A 19420-nucleotide genomic window follows, 5' to 3' on the forward strand; every position below is an offset into this window, starting at 1 on the left:
ATTTGATGAGAGTCCAGCCCTAAAGACATCTATGAACTTATATTTCATCTAACTGATCGCGCCACCTAGTGGCAATTTTTTTTCTTACGAATTTTCTTCTACGTTTTTCTCCAAACACGTTAACTGGACCTACCTCATATTTGCTCAGATGAGGGTTTCGGCCTTCATGATGTCACAACACGAAGTTTGTGAGTTTTCGCGAATTGCTGTGGGTGTGGCTAAGCGCTGTTCGCCAAGAAAACAACGCCAGTTTTGAGGGTCTAAACATGCACAGAAACTCATGAAACTTGGCACACACATCTGGCCTGGTAAAATGAGCAACATTTTATTGTTGATTGTGCTATTTTTACAAAAAATGACTCAATAGCGCCCCCTAGAAGTTTTTAATGAAGCAGCCCCGGTTGTACGTTTAAGCAAGAACGACGAATATTTTTAGGTGTATGAGGGAGCCCAAGACCTACAAAAAAGTCTCTTGGACCCATATGCTAAAATGAACAGGAAGTGAGCTACGAATTTTTGAATGTCCCATTTTTGACAATTTTTGCACATTCACAGGGGGCAGACTTTTGCCCACTTCTCCTACACGTTTCATCTGACTGAGTTAAGACTTGACCTGGACCATGTCAAGACCTGTGCCAACGACAGGGGGGAAAATCTTGACCTTTCGAAATACTATATGATGAAGGCGGGGCATCAAAATTTGTGTTTCGCACTGAAAAAGGATATGCTTAATAACTCCCCGGTACATGCTCCAAAAAATCCCAAACTTGACATGTATGTTTATCGTCAAGGCCTGAAGCTATCTCTATGACAACATTCAGTTATATATGCAGCGCCACCTAGCCCTTGAGGCATAAAAAAAAAATACCCCACATACGGTATTTTGTACAAAAAATGTAAACTCATTCTAAGTGTGATAACTAAGTCATTTATGAATATTCTTTTAGTTTCCACCACTCAAAATGTTCACTGGCATCAGACTTATCCAAACATATATATATTTTTATTTATTTTTGATAGCCTCTGTGGACATTAAAAGCAATATCGTGAATGAAGGATATGCTTAATAACTCCACGGTACATGCTCCAAAAAAAATCCCACACTTGACATGTATGCTTATAATCAAGGCCTGAAGGTATCTCGATGACAACATTCAGTTATAAATACAGCGCCACCTAGCCGTTGAGGCTTATATAAAAAAAAATGAAAAAAATACCCCACATACGGTATTTTGTACAAAAAATGTACACTCATTCTAAGTGTGATAACTAAGTCATTTATGAATATTCTTTTAGTTTCCACCACTCAAATTGTTCACTGGCTTCACACCGATCCAAACGTATGTACGTTTCCATTTTGTTTTATTCATTTTTGATTGCCCCTTTGGACAATAAAAGTAAACATTGTGCAATGAGTACAACGAGCGATGATGTGCATATACACTTTTACAAAAAAATACCAATCAGGGCAACTCATTGCCTAAAAATAAATAAGGACGCTGATTTTTGCAGGTCTTAACAATCACCAAAATCCGTTGAGCTTGACACTGGCAAAAAAAATATTCTACATGTAAACGTTTATTATGCCATTTTCAAAGAAATTTTGCTTCCAATATGCCAGTACCCCAACGTGCCAGTACCCCAATGTGCAAGTACCCCAACGTGCAAGGACCCCAACGTGGCCCGGGCTGCGAGGGCCCTTTATAGCTGCTCGCAGCTCTAGTTATTATTATTATTATTATTATTATTATTATTCTTCTTCTTTATTCTCCGCAAACGATCGCGATTTTGGGTACCTAAACATTCACGAAAACTCACCGAACTTTGCACACTCCTCAGGCCCGGCGAAAAATTTGATATTATTAAGTCGTCATAACAATGCGACTCGATAGCGCCCCCTAGCGTAGAAAAATAAAAACCAAGCCCGGCACGTTTGAGCTAGAGCAACAATAATTGGCAGGCACGTGTAGCACCCCGAGACGCACAAAAAAGTCTATTGGGACCATGTAGCTAAAATGTACAGGAAGTGAGCTATGAATTTTTTAATGTCCAATTTTGGCCTATTTTGGCACATTCACTGTGGTCATGCTTTTTCCCCCTTTGCAAACATTTTTCATCCAATTGACTTCAAACTTGGCATTTATCATCTCAAGACCTGAGAGAACAACTGGGCAAAACATCTTGCCTTTTTGAAATACTATATGACGGGGGCGGGGCATCAAATATTGCCTTTAAAATTTCATTTGTCCAGAAAGAGCAAATGCTTAATAACTCCCATGTTTAAGCTCCAAAAAATCTCAAACTTCTCAGGCAACGTAATAGTCACGGCCTGAGAACATCTATATGATAAAATTCAGTTATACATATAGCGCCACCTAGTGGTTACAATAAATGTCATACTTTACGTTTTTAGCTACTGTGCTGAGCTTGTTGAAGGGATCCATTTGAAAATTGGTCAGAAAAGCCTTAAGATGTTGATCATGCCCCACACCGAATATTGTAACTTTTCGCCAAAGGGCGTGGCCGCTACGGTGACGCAAAGTCTGAAGATTTTTCGTGAAAATAAAAGCTGCATTAACTTGACCGAGATGATCCTATCTTCTCAAAATTTCACACATTTGATGAGAGTCCAGCCCTAAAGACATCTACTGACTTATATTTCATCTAACTGATAGCGCCACCTAGTGGCAATTTTTTTTATTACGAATTTTCTTCTACGTTTTTCTCCAAACACGTTAACTGGACCTACCTCATATTTGCTCAGATGAGGGTTTCGGCCTTCATGATGTCACAACACGAAGTTTGTGAGTTTTCGCGAATTGCTGTGGGTGTGGCTAAGCGCTGTTCGCCAAGAAAACAACGCCAGTTTTGAGGGTCTAAACATGCACAGAAACTCATGAAACTTGGCACACACATCTGGCCTGGTAAAATGAGCAATATTTTATTGTTGATTGTGCTATTTTTACAAAAATGACTCAATAGCGCCCCCTAGAAGTTTTTAACGAAGCAGCCCCGGTTGTACGTTTAAGCAAGAACGACGAATATTTTTAGGTGTATGAGGGAGCCCAAGACCTACAAAAAAGTCTCTTGTACCCATATGCTAAAATGAACAGGAAGTGAGCTACGAATTTTTGAATGTCCCATTTTTGACAATTTTTGTACATTCACAGGGGGCAGACTTTTGCCCACTTCTCCTACACGTTTCATCTGACTGAGTTAAGACTTGACCTGGACCATGTCAAGACCTGAGCCAACGACAGGGGGAAAAATCTTGACCTTTCGAAATACTATATGATGAAGGCGGGGCATCAAAATTTGTGTTTCGCACTGAAAAAGGATATGCTTAATAACTCCCCGGTACATGCTCCAAAAAATCCCAAACTTGACATGTATGTTTATCGTCAAGGCCTGAAGCTATCTCTATGACAACATTCAGTTATATATGCAGCGCCACCTAGCCCTTGAGGCATAAAAAAAAAATACCCCACATACGGTATTTTGTACAAAAAATGTAAACTCATTCTAAGTGTGATAACTAAGTCATTTATGAATATTCTTTTAGTTTCCACCACTCAAAATGTTCACTGGCATCAGACTTATCCAAACATATATATATTTTTATTTATTTTTGATAGCCTCTGTGGACATTAAAAGCAATATCGTGAATGAAGGATATGCTTAATAACTCCACGGTACATGCTCCCAAAAAAATCCCACACTTGACATGTATGCTTATAATCAAGGCCTGAAGGTATCTCGATGACAACATTCAGTTATAAATACAGCGCCACCTAGCCCTTGAGGCTTATATAAAAAAAAAAAACCACATACGGTATTTTGTACAAAAAAATGCAAACTCATTCTAAGTGTGATGACTAAGTCATTTCTGAATATTCTTTTAGTTTCCACCACTCAAATTGTTCACTGGCTTCACACCGATCCAAACGTATGTACGTTTCCATTTTGTTTTATTCATTTTTGATTGCCCCTTTGGACAATAAAAGTAACATTGTGCAATGAGTACAACGAGCGATGATGTATATATACACTTTTACAAAAAATACCAATCAGGGCAACTCATTGCCTAAAAATAAAAAAGGACGCTGATTTTTGCAGGTCATAACAATCACCAAAACCCGTTGAGCTTGACACACACTGGCAAAAAAAATATTCTACATGTAAATGTTTATTATGCCATTTTCAAAGAAATTTTGCTTCCAATATGCCAGTACCCCAACGTGCCAGTACCCTAACGTGCAAGTAGCCCAACGTGCAAGGACTCCAACGTGGCCCGGGCTGCGAGGGCCCTTTATAGCTGCTCGCAGCTCTAGTTATTATTATTATTATTATTATTATTATTATTCTCCGTAAACGATCGCATTTTTGAGTACCTAAACATTCACGAAAACTCACCAAACTTTGCACACTCCTCAGGCCCGGCGAAAAATTTGATATTATGAAGTCGTCATAACAACGCGACTCTATAGCGCCCCCTAGCGTAGAAAAATAAAAACCAAGCCCGGCACGTCTGACCTAGAGCTATGAAATTTGGCAGGCACCTGTAGCACCCCGAGACGCACAAAAAAGTCTATTGGGACCATGTAGCAAAAATGTACAGGAAGTGAGTTATGAATTTTTGAATGTCCAATTTTGGCCCATTTTTGCACATTCACTGTGGTCATACTTTTCCCCCCTTTGCAAACAGTTTTAATCCCATTGACTTCAAACTCGGCATGTATCATCTCAAGACCTGAGACAACAACTGGGCAAAATATCTTGACTTTTCGGAATACTATATGACGGGGGCGGGGCATCAAATATTGGCTTTAAAATTTCATTTGTCCAGAAAGACAAAATGCTGAATAACTCCCATGTACAAGCTCCAAAAAATCTCAAACTTCTCAGGCAACGTAATAGTCACGGCCTGAAAACATCTATATGACAAAATTCAGTTATACATATAGCGCCACCTAGTGGTTACAATAAATGTCATACTTTACGTTTTTAGCTACTGTGCTGAGCTCATTGAAGGGATCCAGTTGAAAATTGGTCAGAAAAGCCTTAAGATGTTGATGGTGCCCCACACCGAATATTGTAACTTTTCACCAAAGGGCGTGGCCGCTACGGTGCCGCAAAGTCTGAAGATTTTTCGTGACAATAAAAGCTGCATTAACTTGACCGAGATGATCCTATCTTCTCAAAATTTTACACATTTGATGAGAGTCCAGCCCTAAAGACATCTACGAACTTATATTTCATCTTACTGATAGCGCCAGCCCACTTCTCCTACACGTTTCATCCGACTGAGTTAAGACTTGGCCTGGACCATGTCAAGACCTGAGCCAACGACAGGGGGAAAAATGTTTACTTTTCGAAATACTATATGATGAGGGCGGGGCATCAAAATTTGTGTTTCGCAATGAAAAATGATATGCTTGATAACTCCCCGGTACATGCTCCAAAAAATCCCAAACTTGACATGTATGTTTATCGTCAAGGCCTGAAGTTATCTCTATGACAACATTCAGTTATATATGCAGCGCCACCTAGCCCTTGAGGCATGAAAAAAAAATACCCCACTTACGGTATTTTGTCCAAAAAATGTAAACTCATTCTAAGTGTGATAACTAAGTCATTTATGAATATTCTTTTAGTTTCCACCACTCAAAATGTTCACTGGCATCAGACTTATCCAAACATATATATATTTTTATTTATTTTTGATAGCCTCTATGGACATTAAAAGCAATATCGTGAATGAAGGATATGCTTAATAACTCCACGGTACATGCTCAAAAAAAAAAATCCCACACTTGACATGTATGCTTATAATCAAGGCCTGGAGGTATCTCTATGACAACATTCAGTTATAAATACAGCGCCACCTAGCCCTTGAGGCTTATATAAAAAAATAAAATAAAATACCCCACATACGGTATTTTGTACAAAAAAATGTACACTCATTCTAAGTGTGATAACTAAGTCATTTATGAATATTCTTTTAGCTTCCACCACTCAAATTGTTCATTGGCTTCACACCGATCCAAACGTATGTACGTTTCCATTTTGTTTTATTCATTTTTGATTGCCCCTTTGGACAATAAAGGTAACATTGTGCAATGAGTACAACGAGCGATGATGTGTATATACACTTTTACAAAAAATACCAATCAGGGCAACTCATTGCCTAAAAATAAAAAAGGACGCTGATTTTTGCAGGTCTTAACAATCACCAAAACCCGTTGAGCTTGACACACACACTGGCAAAAAAATATTCTACATGTAAACGTTTATTATGCCATTTTCAAAGAAATTTTGCTTCCAATATGCCAGTACCCCAAGGTGCCAGTACCCCAACGTGCAAGTACCCCAACGTGCAAGGACCCCAACGTGGCCCGGGCTGCGAGGGCCCTTTATAGCTGCTCGCAGCTCTAGTTATTATTCTTCTTCTTTATTCTCCGCAAACGATCGCGATTTTGGGTACCTAAACATTCACGAAAACTCACCGAACTTTGCGCACTCTTCGGGCCCGGCGAAAAATTTGATATTATGAAGTCGTCATAACAACGCGACTCTATAGCTCCCCCTAGCGTAGAAAAATAAAAACCAAGCCCGGCACGTTTGAGCTAGAGCAACGAAAATTGGCAGGCACGTGTAGCACCCCGAGACGCACAAAAAAAGTCTATTGGGACCATGTAGCTAAAATGTACAGGAAGTGAGCTATGAATTTTTTAATGGCCAATTTTGGCCTATTTTGGCACATTCACTGTGGTCATGCTTTTTCCCCCTTTGCAAACATTTTTCATCCAGTTGACTTCAAAATTGGCATTTATCATCTCAAGACCTGAGACAACAACTGGGCAAAAAACCTTGACTTTTTGAAATACTATATGACGGGGGCGGGGCATCAAATATTGCCTTGAAAATTTCATTTGTCCAGAAAGAGCAAATGCTTAATAACTCCCATGTTCAAGCTCCGAAAAATCTCAAACTTCACAGACAACGTAATAGTCACGGCCTGAAAACATCTATATGATAAAATTAAGTTATACATATAGCGCCACCTAGTGGTAACAATAAATGTCATACTTTACGTTTTTAGCTACTGTGCTGAGCTCGTTGAAGGGATCCAGTTGAAAATTGGTCAGAAAAGCCTTAAGATGTTGATCATGCCCCACACCGAATATTGTAACTTTTCACCAAAGGGCGTGGCCGCTACGGTGACGCAAAGTCTGAAGATTTTTCGTGAAAATAAAAGCTGCATTAACTTGACCGAGATGATCCTATCTTCTCAAAATTTCACACATTTGATGAGAGTCCAGCCCTAAAGACATCTACGAACTTATATTTCATCTTACTGATAGCGCTACCTAGTGGCATTTTTTTTTCTTACGAATTTTCTTCTACGTTTTTTTCCAAACACGTTAACTGGACCTACCTCAGATTTGCTCAGATGAGGGTTTCGGCCTTCATGATGTCACAACACGAAGTTTGTGAGTTTTCGCGAATTGCTGTGGGCGTGGCTAAGCGCTGTTCGCCAAGAAAACAACGCCAGTTTTGAGGGTCTAAACATGCACAGAAACTCATGAAACTTGGCACACACATCTGGCCTGGTACAATGAGCAATATTTTAATGTTGATTGTGCTATTTTAAAAAAAAAGAATCAATAGCGCCCCCTAGAAATTTTTAACGAAGCAGCCCCGGTTGTACGTTTAAGCAAGAACGACAAATATTTTTAGGTGTATGAGGGAGCCCAAGACCTACATAAAAGTCTCTTGGACCCATATGCTAAAATGAACAGGAAGTGAGCTACGAATTTTTGAATGTCCCATTTTTGATGATTTTTGCACATTTACAGGGGGCATACTTTTGCCCACTTCTTCTCCACGTTTCATCCGACTGAGTTAAGACTTGACCTGGACCATGTCAAGACCTGAGCCAACGACAGGGGGAAAAAATTTGACTTTTCGAAATACTATATGATGAGGGCGGGGCATCAAAATTTGTGTTTCGCAATGAAAAAGGATATGCTTGATAACACCCCGGTACATGCTCCAAAAAATCCCAAACTTGACATGTATGTTTATCGTCAAGGCCTGAAGTTATCTCTATGACAACATTCAGTTATATATGCAGCGCCACCTAGCCCTTGAGGCATGAAAAAAAAAATACCCCACATACGGTATTTTGTACAAAAAATGTAAACTCATTCTAAGTGTGATAACTAAGTCATTTCTGAATATTCTTTTAGTTTCCACCACTCAAAATGTTCACTGGCATCAGACTTATCCAAACATATATATATTTTTATTTATTTTTGATAGCCTCTGTGGACATTAAAAGCAATATCGTGAATGAAGGATATGCTTAATAACTCCACGGTACATGCTCCAAAAAAAATCCCACACTTGACATGTATGCTTATAATCAAGGCCTGAAGGTATCTCTATGACAACATTCAGTTATAAATACAGCGCCACCTAGCCCTTGAGGCTTATATAAAAAAATAAATACCCCACATACGGTATTTTGTACAAAAAATGTACACTCATTCTAAGTGTGATAACTAAGTCATTTATGAATATTCTTTTAGTTTCCACCACTCAAATTGTTCACTGGCGTCACACCGATCCAAACGTATGTACGTTTCCATTTTGTTTTATTCATTTTTGATTGCCCCTTTGGACAATAAAAGTAACATTGTGCAATGAGTACAACGAGCGATGATGTGTATATACACTTTTACAAAAAATACCAATCAGGGCAACTCATTGCCTAAAAATAAAAAAGGACGCTGATTTTTGCAGGTCTTAACAATCACCAAAACCTGTTGAGCTTGACACACACACTGGCAAAAAAATATTCTACATGTAAACGTTTATTATGCCATTTTCAAAGAAATTTTGCTTCCAATATGCCAGTACCCCAACGTGCCAGTACCCCAACGTGCAAGTACCCCAACGTGCAAGGACCCCAACGTGGCCCGGGCTGCGAGGGCCCTTTATAGCTGCTCGCAGCTCTAGTTATTCTTCTTCTTCTTTATTCTCCGCAAACGATCGCATTTTTGAGGACCTAAACATTTACGAAAACTCACCGAAATTTGCACACTCTTCGGGCCCAGCGAAAAATTTGATATTCTGATGTTGTCATAACAACGAGACTCTATAGCGCCCCCTAGCATAAAAAAATAAAAACCAATCCCGGCACGTCTGACCTAGAGCTACGAAATTTGGCAGGCACTTGTAGCACCCCGGGACGCACAAAAAGTCAATTGGGACCATGTAGCAAAAATGTACAGGAAGTGAGTTATGAATTTTTGAATGTCCAATTTTGGCCCATTTTTGCACATTCACTGTGGTCATACTTTTCCCCCCTTTGCAAACAGTTTTAATCCCATTGACTTCAAACTCGGCATGTATCATCTCAAGACCCTAGACAACAACTGGGCAAAATATCTTGACTTTTCGGAATACTATATGACGGGGGCGGGGCATCGAATATTGGCTTTAAAAATTCATTTGTCCAGAAAGACAAAATGCTGAATAACTCCCATGTACAAGCTCCAAAAAATCTCAAACTTGTCATGCAACTTAATAGTCACGACCTGAAAACATGTATATAATAAAATTCAGTTATACATTTAGCGCCACCTAGTGGTGACAATAAATGTCATACTTTACGTTTTTAGCTACTGTGCCTAGCTCGTTGAAGGGATCCAGTTGAAAATTGGTCAGAAAAGCCTTAAGAAATTGATCATGCCCCCCACAGAATATTGTAACTTTTCTCCAAAGGGCGTGGCCGTTACGGTGCCGCAAAATCTGAAGATTTTTCGTGACAATAAAAGTTGCTTTAACTTGACCCAGATGATCCTATCTCCTCAAAATTTCACACATTTGATGAGAGTCCAGCCCTTAAGACATCTACGAACTTATATTTCATCTTACTTATAGCGCCACCTAGTGGCAATTTTTTTTCTTACGAATTTTCTTCAACATTTCTCTCCAAACACGTTAACTGGACCTACCTCATATTTGCTCAGAAGAGGGTTTCGGCCTTCATTATGTCACAACACGAAGTTTGTGAGTTTTCGCGAAACGCTGTGGGCGTGGCGAAGCACTGTTCGCCAAGAAAACAACGGCGATTTTGAGGGTCTAAACATGCACAGAAACTCATGAAACTTGGCACACACATCTGGCCTGGTAAAATGAGTAATATTTTATCATGTATTGTGCTATTTTTACAAAAATGACTCAATAGCGCCCCCTAGAAATTTTTAACGAAGCAGCCCAGGTTGTACGTTTAAACAAGATCTTTGGAAATTTTTAGGTGTATGGGGGAGTCCAAGACCTACAAAAAAGTTGCTAAAATGAACAGGAAGTGAGCTCCGAATTTTTTAATGTCCCATTTTTGACGATTTTTGCACATTTACAGGGGGCATACTTTTGCCCACTTCTCCAACATGTTTCATCCGACTGACTTCAGACTTGACCTGGACCATGTCAAGACCTGAGCCAACGACAGGCGGAAAAATCTTGACTTTTCGGAATACTATATGATGAGGGCGGGGCATTAAAATTTGTGTTTCGCAATGAAAAAGGATATGCTTAATAACTCCCCGGTACATGCTCCAAAAAATCCCAAACTTGACATGTATGTTTATAGTCAAGGCCTGAAGTTATCTCTATGACAACATTCAGTTATATATGCAGCGCCACCTAGCCCTTGAGGCATGAAAAAAAAAAATACCCCACATACGGTATTTTTACAAAAATTGTAAACTCATTCTAAGTGTGATAACTAAGTCATTTATGAATATTCTTTTAGTTTCCACCACTCAAAATGTTCACTGGCATCAGACCTATCCAAACATGCATTCTTTTCTATTTAATTTGATTTAATTTTGATAGCCTCTATGGACAATAAAAGCAACATTGTGCAATGAGTACGAGCGATGATGGGTACATATATTTTTATATTTTTATAAATATCAAACAGCAAACTTATTGCCTAAAAATAAAAATGGGTGCTAATTTTTGCAGCTCTTAACCAAAACCCATTGAGCTTAAAACATTCATCACACCTGGCAAAGAAAATCCACATGTAAAGGTTTATCATGCCATTTTCAAAGAAATTCTGCTTCCAATGTGAAAGTACCCCAACGTGCCAGTCCCCCAACGTGCAAGTACCCCAACGTGGCACGGACTGCGAGGGCCCTTTATAGCTGCTTGCAGCTCTAGTTATTACTTAATAATTACAAATAGCAATGTCCCTACAATACACCAAGAATAATTCAGATAACATATAAGCCTACAACTCAATGATCATAAATAATAATAGTCTATTGGATCTTCTTTCTTCATAGTCAAGATGTCCTCGGGCAAAGTCACAAAAAAAAGTATCAAACTAAATACAAGTCCATTGTCACCAAAAGTCAGCAAAAGAAGAAAAAAAAAAAAAAAAAGAAAAATCAAAAGTAATCCACAATCGAGTTCTTGAAGTGTCCATAAGATCCAAAGACTAAGGATAGTTCATGTTCAGTCAGCCTCAGCCTCCTGCAGCATACAGACTTTCGTAATAGGCCGATCCAGGCAGCTGGTCCGGGTTTTAATGCGTACTCTGCGTACAAGTCCTCTCCTGTCTGGATAGGTTTCAACAACTCTTCCCATTGGCCATGAGTTTCTAGGCGCTGTGCTATCCACGATGAGCACAAGATCTCCGACATCGATGTTCCTCCTCACTCCTGTCCATCTCTGCCTCGCCTGCAGCTGGGGTAAGTATTCTTTTACCCATCTTTTCCAAAACAGATTGGACATGTATTGGACTTGTTTCCATCTTCTGGGTGTATACGTGTCTGCCGGTTGGAACACTCCTGGTGGTAAGGATGGTGAGGTTTTCAACAACAGCAGGTGATTAGGAGTCAATGCTTCCAGGTCATTCACATCCATAGAGGCCTTAGTGATAGGCCGGCCATTAATAATAGCCTCAGCCTCGCAAAGCACTGTATGCAAGCCATCTTCATCCAGGTTTTGTGCCCTTAAAGTGGAATTCAGTACCTTGCGGACAGATCTTATAAGACGTTCCCATGGTCCTCCATGGTGTGAGCCAGCAGGGGGATTAAAGTTCCATGTTATTCCTTTCTGCAGCATGACATCCATAATCTGCTTTCTGTTCCACTGCTCAATAGCAGTCCTCAGTTCACGTTCTGCTCCAATGAAGTTGGTGCCATTATCGGAGCGGAGTTCCCGAACTTGGCCTCTTCTGGCAATAAAACGTCTGAGTACATTAATAAAAGAGTCAGTATCCAGTGATGGTGCGATTTCAAGATGGATTGCTCTGATGGCCAGGCAGGTAAAAATCACTCCATACCTCTTAACCACACTTCTTCTGCTCTTTACTTCAAAAGGCCCGAAGTAGTCTACACCAACACGACTGAATGGTGGTTCATCAGGCACGATTCTTTCAAGTGGTAAGTCAGCCATCTGCTGGTGAACGGGCACAGCATTCAGGCGGCGACAAGTAGTACATTTAGATATCACCTTCCGTATAGCTGTCGTTACACCAATTATTCAGTATCTTTCTCTCAGTTTTGACAACATGTAGTTACGACCACCGTGTCCTACTTGTTGATGTATATGTCGAAGGAGAAGCTCTGAAACATGAAGATCCTTTGACAAAATCACAGGATGCTTCACCTCCATTGGCATAGATGATCTGCTGAGTCGACCACCAACTCTGAGGACTCCATCTTGAAGTTGTGGGCAGAGCTTGCAAAGATGACTGGACATCTTAATTGACTGACCTTTTTCCAAACTGGATATCTCCTCAGGGAACCGTTTCCACTGGCAGTATTTGACAATAGCCAGCTCAGCCTGGTCCATCTCTTCCACAGTGAGACTCTTGACTGGAGTGCTCCTTTTAAACATGATCATCTCCTCATCCAGTTGCTTCCTGAGGAGATCTGACTGTGCCAGGGTCAGAAGTAATCGTCCCCTCTTCTTCACACAGGACAAAAGCCAGTCTTTTATTCTCAGGATCCAAGCCACGGCTCTCTTGAGGCGTGTCCAGGAAGAAAAACATTGTAGCAGGTACAAAACTGGCTCCTCATTGGCCTGAATTAGACTGATTATGGCCGTTTTCTTAACCTCAGGATCTTCGGGGGAAAGGTGACTGCTTTGTGAGCTGACAGGCCACTCATTCTCAGGTTTCAACAAGAAGTGTGGTCCGGAAAACCATGTAGTATGTTTGATGAAGGCCTCAACTTTCACCCCTCTGGAGGCTATGTCTGCTGGGTTGTTTGCAGTGTTGACATACCTCCACTGTGTGGTACAGGAAGCCTTGAGGATTTGTGAGACCCGATTAGCCACAAATACTTTATAGCGTGAGGTCTCATTCGTGATGTACTTGAGTACGGATTCACTGTCTGTCCAAAATACAGAATCCACAAGGTCCATCTGTAGCTCCCTTCTCCAAAGTACATCCATGCGACTGGCCATAGTTGCAGCTATCAGTTCCATCCTAGGAATAGTCACAGGTTTTAAAGGAGCAACTCGAGATTTTCCCATCACAAACGCACAATGTGCGTCAGCGTTCTTGTTCTTTGAAACCAGATAGGTAACTGTTCCATACCCATGCTCGCTTGCGTCACAAAAGTGGTGCAGCTGGGCTGCACAGGTTTCTCCAAACTGACTTGGCTTCATACACCTGCTAACCTCCAACTTGTCCAGCATATGGAGTTCCTGGGTTAGCTTCAACCATGCCCTGGCAACTGATTCCGGTACGGGTTTGTCCCAGCCTATCTCTCTCCTGCACAAGTCTCTCAGGATTTTTTTTGCTGTCAAAATCACAGGGCTGAGCATACCAAGAGGATCATAAATGGAGGCTATGGTGGATAGCATTCCTCTTCTGGTGAGTGGCCTGTCTTTAAGCTTAACCCTGAACCGAAATGAGTCGGATTGAATAGACCATTCAAGTCCAAGCACTCTTTCCATAGGCAGGTCATCTAATTCCATGTCCAGCTGCTCAATCCCTTTTGCTCTGTGTCACAGGGATGGTTTCCAACACACTTGCTTTATTGCTCATCCATTTTGTGAGAGTAAATCCTCCCTTGGAGCATAAAGAGACCAGTTCCTGATGTAATGACGCAGCCTCTTCCTGTGGATACGGAAACAAGACAGTCATCAACGTAAAAACAGTGAAGGATCTTGTGTACCGTTTTCTGATCATAGTGATGTCCGTAGTCTTCTGCACACTTTCGAAGGGCAAAGTTGGCACAACTAGGAGATGATGTGGCCCCGAATATGTGCACTTTCATTCGGTACTCAACAGGTTGCGTTTCCAAATTTCCATCTTGCCACCAGAGGAATCTGAGCAAATCTGTGTCATCAGGGGTTACTCTTACTTGGTGAAACATTGACTCAATGTCTGCCATCATCACCACAGGTTCCTTCCTGAAGCGTGTCACCACACCAATCAAGGAACTTGTCAAATCAGGGCCTTGGAGAAGTTGTGCATTCAGTGATGTTCCTTGGTAACTTGCTCCGCAGTCAAACACAACCCTGAGTTTTGCTTTGGTGGGATGGTAGACTCCGTCACATGCCACACCTTTCCATCAGCACGGTCCAGGTCCTCCTCAGGCACCTTCTCAGCATAGCCTTTTGCAAAAGGAGTGTTTATAAAGGTGACATAGTCGTCGTAGAATGTTGCGTTCTTCTGAAACCTCCGTTTCAGATACTGTAGACGCTGCTCCACCACTTTTCTATTATCAGGCATGCAGATGGTGTCTCGTTTTTCAATGGAAGGCTAAGCTGGTAGTGGCCATTCACATGTTTTACAGTGTTGTTCACTGAATCCAGAAAACGCTGATCTTCTCTTGACATGGAAGGTTGTTCATCTAAAGTGCACATGGGGAAGTCATTCTTGAACTGTTGTTGCCAAAGCTCCTCTAGAGTCACAACAGCGATCCTGTTGACAGAAACCTGTGGTTGTTTACTGTGGTTTTCACTGCTGCTTCCTAGAGGTCCATTCACTGTCCATCCCAGCATAGTCCTTGTGGCAAACGGTCCTCCATCTACACTAGACACCACTTCCAATGGCTCCAGGGCTCTTGGGACATTAGTTCCAATCAGGAGCTCGATTCCTGCATCGATTTGTGGTAGGTGAATGTGTTTTAGATGAGGCAATTTTTTAATATCCCTTTTTGTGGGAATATTTCCTTCATATACTGGCATGGATTCTTGTGTGTAAACCTTGGGCAACTCAATAAACTCATCCCCATGTAGCGCAGCCACCTCCAATCCCAACAATGTGTTGCTGCTCACAATCTTTTGCTGGCCCATAGTGCGTAAAAGAATGCGTCCTTTTCTTCCTGTCAGTTGCAATTTTTCCATTAGACTTTCTGTGCAAAACACCGCTGTGCTCCCTTGATCCAGAAAAGCATAGGTGTTGACTATTTTGCATCCCTTTTTTTTATTTCACCTGGACAGGCACAATCGGCAGCTTACAGTCTTGCTCTCCAGCCCCTGTAAGACCACTTGACACCAGCCTATCGACACCAACCTCCGCCTCTCCCTTAGCATGCTCTGAATCCTTTTCTCTGTGGAGTAAAGTCGGGTGTTTCAGGCTACACTTTAGACAGGAAATCCTTTTGTGACAATGCTTACTAATGTGTCCTACACACAAACAGCCAAAGCAAATGCCATTTTCCTTTAAGAATTCAATTTTCTTCTCATGTGCCATTCTACCCAACAGTACACACGTGACTAGTGTGTGTCCTGCACCACAGAAAATGCATGTATTAATTTCTGGCGTTTTGATTTTTTTAACTGCCTCCACAGGCTGAGGTTTTTTATCAACAGGTCCAACGGTGGTAGCACAACTTGTTCTTTTGAAATGAGGTGGTAAGCTTTGTTTGTACATTCCTTTATTTGTCATTATAGGAGAATCTTGTATATTGCCGAAAACAGGGTCTGATAGAATTCTGACTTGTCTTTCAATGAAATCCGTAATGTCGCTGAATCTTGCTCTTCGTTGCTGTTGTTCTTGAAGCTCACAAGCTTGGCTTCTCCATTTGTCTCTGAGCTTGTATGGCAACTTTTTTTTATGATGTTTAGCATATTCGAAGGCATGTCCAAATCATGTAGATACTGTACATCCTCCATAACATTACAGCATCCTCTGAGAAATAAACTGTAATCTTGCAGTGACTTCACATCTTCTGGTTTTATTGCAGGCCATGACAGTGCTTTATTCATGTAGCCAAAGGCAATCTTTTGTTCATTACTGAACTGCACTTTCAGTAATGTTTTGGCTTTTGGATATCCATAATCTGGATGTATGTATTGACAGCTCCTCACAAGTTGTTTTGCATGTCCTTTAGTATGCTGTTCCAAATAGTACAGACGATCTGAATTATTTGTGGTATTTCTTTCCACTCCATTTTCAAATGCTTTAATGAATGCATGATATTGTAATGGTTCACCATCAAATACAGGGATCTCTCGCTTTGGTAGAGCTGCGAGGTATTGCTGCTGTATAAGCAGAGTTGTTATTTCATTTTGCTTTCTCATAATACCAAGAACTTCATTTCCCACATTAGGTGTGTTTTCATTTGAGATGGGTTGTTGAGAAACATACTGCGTATTGGTTGGTTCTGTTTTAAACGCAGATTGTTGAACTTGGTTATATGAGGATGTTTTATCAATTACAGTAGGATGAACCATTTTTTGTTTCCCATCGTTGTTCGTTTTCTGCTTTGCACCAGTTGTTGGATGGAATTCATCTGCATTTGCATTAAGTTGCTGTTGAGACTTGTCTTTTTTCAAATATGAATTCATTCCATCCAAAGCCTTTGAGGTTTTCCTACTTGTGGTGCTTTGTGTTTTGAGTATGCTTAACTGTGCCATTTTCTCCGCAATTTCTGTATTTAGTTGTAATTGTTCCTTCCTTTTACGCAGTTGCTGTTCCTCTTCTTCCAAGGCATGTTTCTCATCCAATAGTCTTTGTCTTGTGGCTAAAGCAGCCAGCTCAGTTTCAGCTCTTAGACATGCAGATGAGGTTGTAGAGCGCATGCTACAAGAGGTTTCATGGGATCCAACATTGGAGATACTGTCACTTGGTTTTATGTCGTCTTCATGTGCATCACAAACATTTGACACAGGTTGGTTTGTTTCTGTTTGTTCCACAATGAACTTGGTCTCATTCATTTCAGCGGTTTCCTGTTCAATTTCTTGTATCCAGCGTTTTGTTTCATTTTGAAATGTTTGAGCATATTTCATTACACTCGACAGCCATTCCACTTGTTTGTCCATTTCATCTTGTGACAGAAGTGGTAACAATTCATTATGAACACTGTAAGCACATTCACAAAGTCTATTCAATGTCCCCAATAATTCCTTTATTTGAAAAGCATTTTCCTTTTTCCTCATGAGCTCTTTCATATCTGGTATCAATCCTTTTATTTTATTCACAAATCCTTTTCGTTTATTTTGCAATGTTTCCAACTTGTAAACCAACGCCTTTTCAGTGAGTTTACTTTCTCTCCTTTTCCTTGTTTCCATTTCAGAACACGAGGCTCCACTATTTGTTTGACTCATTTTGACCTCCTTATTAATCAGCTTTCCAAAAATGCATCAAATAAATCCACAGTGTGTGACGTTAGGGCTTTTAATTTCAACAAAACGGCGTCATCATCATCTTCCTTTGAAACTCCAATCGCATCGCATTATTTAATTCACAACAACGGACTTCATTCCAGCGCGCATATAACAAGCACACGCACGGGCCACTTTATCCGATGAGCATTTATTCATCCAGCTACTTCCCAGCAGGAAGACACTCCAACATTAAATGTGCACAAGTCGGATTCCTTAACCACAAGCAAACAAGAAACAGGTGGCTTACCTGTTCTTAAGGTGGCGTTTTGGTGTGGCACGGTGCTCCGCGTGAACGACGTAAGTGGTGTGGCAAGGTCGCACTTACTTTGTGATGTCCGGACTCCTTCGTGGCTTGTATTGCGAGTGATGTCTTTCCTTAGATGCCAGTTTTTTGTTGACAAAAATGTAGCGACTCCAAGCAGCCTTGTCGCTTCCGAGAGTGAGACGGTGGGTCCTGTACTTGATGACGCGCTGTGTTGCGTTGTCCGGCTTGTGAAGTCAAAAAAAAGAGGCACAAGTCTCAAATGCTCTTTGGTGGATTTAATCAACCTTTTATGGGCAATGGTGCAGAATCGCCATACAGGTTAACGTGCTTGCGTTGTGTCTTGCGTTTTGCTTTGTGTCTTGCGCTCTTGCGTCTTGCGTCTTGCGATCAACAAAAAATACGGCTACCCAGCTCGACTCACTACTAACTGACGGGAAACACGTCTATTTGAAGCTCCCGGCAATCACCACCTGTCATGTGACCAACACACCCACACATCACCATAGCAACCACACACACACACCAGGTGACATATACTATGGCGACTACACCTTACATGCTTGCTTTTGTTTCGGATCCTTTATCTTCAGTTGTTTACTGTTTGATTTCCCCATTTTGGAGTCAACGGCTCACCTAGGGTGACTATGTTGACTTTTTCAACCCTGAACAGGGTGACAATCACTTCCCGTCTGAGGTAATTCTCAAGCTTCTACCACAAGTGGCGGAGAATTCTTGCCTTTGCTTCCTCAGACAGCTTGTCACTAAATTTCCTGTTCACATGAGGTAGCGAACCTCCAGTCACACTGTACACATTCACACTGCGGAGTTTAAGTGCGCAACAGGACACCGCCGCCCTTCTCAGTTTTAAAGTCTACTCTGACTATCAGTTTTAGAGTCTGCTCTTTCTATGGGTTTTAAGGTCTTCTCTGACCATCAGTTTTAAAGTCTACTCTGACTCTCAGTTTTAAAGTCTACTGACTTCGTCTCACTCATACTCCACCGAAGTGCGGGTGAAGTACTTACCAAAAGATGTCTTCTCTCTCTGGGTTACCCGTCAACCCTTGGCTCCCAGGCGCAGAGGCGAAGCCCAGGGTTCCCAAAATAAGGGATATAATGCCACGGCCGAGGTCTTTACCTGGACGTCGACTCAGCTCCCGGAAACGTCAGGCATATTGGGTCCCGGGTTTCGGCACCAAAGAAATGTCAGGTTCATCAATACTGACACTTTTATAATTTCACACAGACACAAAAGGGAGAGAAAGACACTGTAATACCTTTTAACACGCTAGCGAGGAGAGCAGAGGAGAACTGTGCCATACAATTCAAACCTATGCTTCTAAAATAGTCCCTCTGAACCCTCTCTTTTTATTCAGATTGCCTGACACTCAAAATACTAAGGGGAGGGGAGCCGAGCGCGATACCGCTTATCTTCTCCATCCAGGTTCTTCTTTGACGTTCGAGCATGACTTTACAGAAACTCAACAAACATCACGTTCCATGCAA

The 19420-nt window shown here is 41.1% G+C and overlaps 1 protein-coding gene across 1 annotated transcript in view; it reads right to left on the minus strand.

Moving 5' to 3' along the window:
• LOC144030004 (interferon alpha/beta receptor 2-like) overlaps positions 1-19420 on the minus strand; it is a 330835-nt gene that overhangs the window by 238500 nt on the left and 72915 nt on the right. The gene's annotated exons all lie outside the window — the stretch shown is intronic.

The sequence above is a fragment of the Festucalex cinctus genome, chromosome 11 (assembly GCF_051991245.1).
Source record: "Festucalex cinctus isolate MCC-2025b chromosome 11, RoL_Fcin_1.0, whole genome shotgun sequence".
Lineage (NCBI taxonomy): Eukaryota > Metazoa > Chordata > Actinopteri > Syngnathiformes > Syngnathidae > Festucalex > Festucalex cinctus.